The following is a 6131-nucleotide window of genomic DNA, read 5'->3' on the forward strand; positions in this document are numbered from 1 at the left end:
ACCGTAACTCACACTTGCTTGAACTTAGCATATAACCGCTTATCCGTAAAATTTGCAACACTAATCTTAGGTGTTCAGATGTTCCGTCTCATCTCTTGAATAGACCAAGATGTCATCAATGAACACAACTACGAACCGGTCCAAATCGTTCGAAGATCCGATTCATCAAATCCATAAATACCGCAGGGCATTAGTGAGCCCAAACGACATCATTAAGAACTCGTGAGTGACCGTACCTCATTAAAGCGGTTTGGGTACATCCGAATCTCGAATCCAAGAATCGATAATAACCCGATCTCAAATCTATCTTTGAAAACACCGAGGCTCCTTTAGTTGATCAAACAAATCATCAATACGCGCATAACGGATATTTATTCTTTATCGTCACTTTATTCACCGACGATAGTCAATGCACAACCTCATGGTTCCGTCCTTCTTTTTCACAAACAATACTGGTGCACCCCAAGGTGAGAAACTTGGTCGAGCGAAACCTTTGTCCGTCAATTCTTGCAACTGAGCTTTCAACTCTTTTAACTCGGTTAGTGCCATACGATTCGGAGCTATCGAAATCGGCGTAGTCCCAGGTACAAGCTCAATACCAAACTCTATCTCCCGAATAGGTGGCAAACCCGGTAATTCTTCGAGAAAAACATCCGGGTATTCACAAACCACCGGCATAGATTCGGGTTTTATTTCTAACTCCTTATCATCAAGTACATACGCAAGGTATGCTTCGCACCCCTTTCTTACATATTTCTAGGCCAACATTGATGATATTACAGCTGGCAACCCCTTTAAGTCCGTAGACTCAACTCGGATCATCTCGTTATTTGCGCACCTCAAATCCATAGTCTTGCTTTTGCAATTCATAACCGCATCATGCACGGTCAACCAATCCAAGCCAAGAATAACATCAAATTCATCGAACGGCAAAAGCATCAAGTCCGCTGGAAAACAGAAACCTCGAATTACTAGGGGGCATTTCTTACACACTTTGTCAACAAGCACGTAACGACCCAAGGGATTTGACACCTGAATTACGAACTCAGTAGACTCAATAGGTAAAGTCTTACTGGATGCTAAGGTTTCGCATATATAAGAATGAGTAGAACCAGGGTCAATCAAAGCAATCACATTAGTATCAAAGAGAGTGAAAGTACCGTAATAACATCCGGCGAGGAAGCATCCTCGCGCGCAGATTGCATAAGCCCGAGCAGAGCGCGAGCCTCGGATCTGGTCGTAGCATCTCTAGATCCTCTCGACCACCACTAGCATTGCCCATATTTCTAGATGGTCTACCTCGGCGATGGTAGCGCCGGTTTCCCACTCGATTTACATTCATTCAGCAACCTCGGGCAATCTTTAATGAAGTGGTCAACCGATCCGCACTTGTAACAGAGGCGGTCATGGAATCTACAACTTCCGAATGCCATTTGCCACAATGTCGACACTTCGATTCGTCTCGACGTTCATTCCCAACACCTGGCGATCGAGGTGCCTCGTGTACCCATTGGGGTCGATCACGATCTCGTCTAAAAGGCCGAAGTGCCTCTAGACCGCCCACATCATCACGAAATTTCTTCGATGCTGTTGAAGAGACTTTCACGAGGATCTTTACTGAAACTCTCCAGTTCCCACATCAACTTTTGTTTTTCTTTTCTAAGCTCTTGACTTTACAAGCTTGCTCGACAAGTACTACGAACTCTCGTATTTCAAGAATACCAATGAACATTTTATATCTTCATTCAGCCCATCCTCGAAGCGTTTACACATGATAGCCTCTGACGAAACACATTCCGGCGTATCTACTAAGTCTAACAAATTTTCGCTTGTAATCGAATGGCGACATAGAACCTTGCTTAAGCTCAAGAAATTCCTTCCGTTTTGATCAACAAATCTCGATTGATATACTTTTTCCAAACTCGGTTTGGAAAAACTCCCAAGTTACTTGCTCTCGGGGCACAACAGAAGTCAGAGTACTCCACCAATAGTAGGCAGAATCGCGTAGCAAGGAGATAGTACACTTTAGGCATTCATCGGGTGTACAAGATAGCTCATCGAGTACCCGGATAGTGTTGTCCAACCAAAATTCAGCTTGCTCGGCATCGTCGCTATCCGTAGCTTTAAATTCAGTAGCCCCATGTTTTCGGATTTTGTCAACTGGGGGCTTATTTGACCTTATTTGGTCAGTTACCAGAGGTATTGTAGGTACGGGGGTGGTATTTGTCGGGAATGGAGGTTGTGGAACAGCCGTATTAGTTCGAATGTATTGGTTGAACCAATCATTCATCACGCTATAAAAAGCTTGCCTAGCCTCATCATTCGGATTACTAGCATTAGGTTGAGAGTCCGCCGGAGCCGTCCCTTGTGCGGGAGCAGGCGCTACACTCTCAAGATTATCCGCTACCGCTCGGTCGGGATCGGGATCCATTACTATAAATAAGCACATTTACAAATGTCAGAAATCACCACACTATCAAATAATCACATAAAATGGCATGTATAGCTAAACCCAACGCATTACGGTAGTCCTAGAATCGACTAAACCGTAGCTCGATACCAATAAAATTGTAACACCCGCACCGAGTCCACATTCGAGTCGAACACAAGGTGCTACAGACTTAACTTAATTATTTTCACAATCCATAAAAAATTTCCGGACAAAATTTGGTTCTTGCATCTTTATCGCCTTAAAAATCATATCTTGAGTTTCAAAGCTCGAAAATCAGTTTCGTAATTTTTCCCTGAAACTAGACTCATATGTCCATCTACATATTTTTTATAGAATTTTTAGTCGGGCCAATTAGTACAGTTTATTAGTTAAAGTCTCCCCTAATCCAGGGTTCAACTACACTGACCTTCACGCATTACGAATTGGATATCTCCCTGTACAGGGCTTCAATACTGATGCCGTTTGTTTATATAGAAACTAGACTCAAGGAGGAATCTATACATATATGGCATGACTCCTAATTATCTCTGGTTAATTTACAATGAATTTCCAAAGTCGGAACAGGGAATCCAGAAACCGTTCTGGCCCTGTTTCACGAAAACCTAAATATCTCTTAACATACAACTCATATGACCGTTTCGTTTCTTCCATATGAAAGTAGATTCATCAAGGTTCATTTAAATAATTTATTCACTATTTAATTCCATTCCTGCTATTTTTAGTGATTTTCACATCCACACCACTCTGCTGTCAAGATCTGTTTTCAAGGTAAACTTTACCTATTTCGTGGTTTCCATGGACCAACTAGAGTTTTGTCATACATAGGTCCACATATGATCATATTTAGCCATTCCAAGGGCTGATCATTGCCCAACACTTCCATTCCAGTCCATAGTCACATCATGAAACCATATATACATACATAAACACAAATGGTCTAATGCCATACTCCACTTCTACGAGCCATTTTCGCATGGCTGTACACACATACATCACAAAAAGTACTTGAAAAACAACAAAGGGTAGTCCTATATATGCCAATTCAAAGCTCAACCAAAATTGTACCAAAAAGGGGGCTTTGATAGTGTGGGCGACTTCGACTTCAAAATCCCAAGTCCGATAGCTGACGAGCCAAAATCTATAAAACAGAGAACAAAGAAACGGAGTAAGCAATTTATGCTTAGTAAGTTTTGAGCAAGAATTTAAACACAACTGAAGTATAGCATTCACATAATTAAACGGATAATTCCGCGTATTCATATATTCAAATCATTTCTACTTTACATTCCAACCCCTATGTTCATACATAAGGGATCATCTTAGCCAAATACCGGAAGCTCATTACTCAACTGAGCGAATATTATTCAAAGGAACTCAACTATTCCAATACACATACGAACATACCTCATTGCTGGAATTTTTGCAAGTGTATTAACTGAAATTTTTACAGCAAGATTGCTCATTCCCGAATCACGTACCTTCGGAATTTAACCGGATATAGCGACTCGCTCGATTGTCTTCGGGACATAGCTCGGTTATAGTAATTCGCACAATTGCCTTCGGGAATTAGTCCAAATTTAGTAACTCCACAAATGCCTTCGGGACTTAACCCGGTTTTGGTAACTCGCACAAATGCCTTCAGGACTTAACCCGATTTTGGTAACTCGCACAAATGCCTTCGGGAATTGACCCGGATTTAGTCACTTAGCACAAAAGCCTTCGGGACTTAGCCCGGACATCATTCGAATAAACATGCACATTTAACACTAAATCATGACACATTCGTATTTCATTTTCATTAGCAAAACTCAAACACAATACACTTATCACTCTTGCACATTTCGGCTCAATATCCACACACAAAGAGCATGATTTCGACTTACTTAAGACATGATCTAATCAAATCATAATTTAAGCTCTATTACTCAAGAACTTACCTCGGATGTTGTCGAACAATTCCGATGGCTATTCGACCACTTTTTCCTTCCCTTTATCGGATTTAGTTCCCCTTTGCTCTTGAGCTTAATTTAACAAATAAATTGATTTAATCATTTGAGCATCGAAAAGAGGAATTCAAGGTACTTAGCCCACATATATTCATTAGACATTAAAGTCACATATGTACAGATATCATGAATCAAACTCAACACATTAGTTAGTACTCTCCTTAGCCGAATTTTCTAAGTCAAGATAAAGCCTTCAACATGCTTACTTATGGCCGAACAACACATCAACCTATGTACTCATTCATGTGGCCGAATATGCATGTTGATGTTGAGGCCAATTACATGTTTAATACCACACATGAATGGCATACATTTTACTAGCTAATGCATTACATATTGTAGCTCAATACACAACTATCATTTACTTCATAACCGAAACATCATCATAAGTAAATATATACCTTGAGATAGTATATATGTCATACCAATACATCATGTGCAAACATATATACATATAGGTGCAAGGGCCGAATCTCAAGTTGATTATAACCAAATATAAACATATATCCAAAACACAAATCTTACCTACCATGCAATAAGCATAAAGCATTCTTATGGATATACCATGGCCGAATACTTCACAACACCATACCATTTCAATTTTGGTCATGGTTAAACAAAGAACTTAATGTCTCACTCAAAAATGCTAAAAAGAAAATCCAAGAGTCATCAATCCACCATCACATGTATCATTATCAAGCTTCATATTTAGCATGCAATGGCATTAACACAAAATCCACCTTGGCCGAATATCATCCCCATGACATAGCAAAGATTTGAACCATGGGCTAATTAGAACTCAAGCTAGCAACTAAAATCATGCATGAATCTCATGGCACAACCTCAAACATACCTTAATCTAGACACAAGTATGGCCAAACCTCCTCCTAATCCTCTTCCAAACCAAGCATGAAGCAAGAACTCCTTCCTTCTTCCTTAGGATTTTCGGCTCAAAGAAATGAAAAAAGGATGAACAATTTTTTTCTCTTTTCTTCAACTCACGGCAAGGGGGGACACTCACACCATTCTCTTTTTTTTTCTTCCCTTTCATTATTCAATTCCCATGCTCATTATTTTATTTTTTTCTTACATACACCATTGTCACAACATGTTTTATGACATGTTTTTGCCCATAATCCCTTGTCATGGCCGGCCACTACCAATTAGGGGGGGAAATTTGACATGCAAGTCCCCCCTTTTGATTACATGCACTATTAGGTCCTTATAGATTAGCCTATCACATTTCAAAAGTGTCACACAAGTCCTACTAACTAAATTCACATGCAATCGACTAAATCGAATCTTGAAATTTTCACACATTCATAATTACATATTCTAGACAATAAATATTACGTTCCAACATTTCGGTGACTCAGTTTAGCGGTCCCGAAACCACTTCCCGACTAGGGTCAATTTTGGGCTGTCACACGGCCGTGTGGCCCCTGGAACTTAAAAATTACAATTTTGTCTTATCTTTTATTATTTTATAAAAATCAGTCCCTGAATAGGTTTTTAATGGCATCTAGAGAACTAGATTATGCAATTAAATCCTAGACTATGATTAGAATCATTGAATATAGGGGTGAATGAATTTATGATCTTAATTACCTTTAATTGATTGCTTGATCCATGAATGATTTAATGTTTATTAATGTTATATTTATCGAATGAAC

Source organism: Gossypium arboreum, chromosome 9 (assembly GCF_025698485.1).
Source record: "Gossypium arboreum isolate Shixiya-1 chromosome 9, ASM2569848v2, whole genome shotgun sequence".
NCBI lineage: Eukaryota > Viridiplantae > Streptophyta > Magnoliopsida > Malvales > Malvaceae > Gossypium > Gossypium arboreum.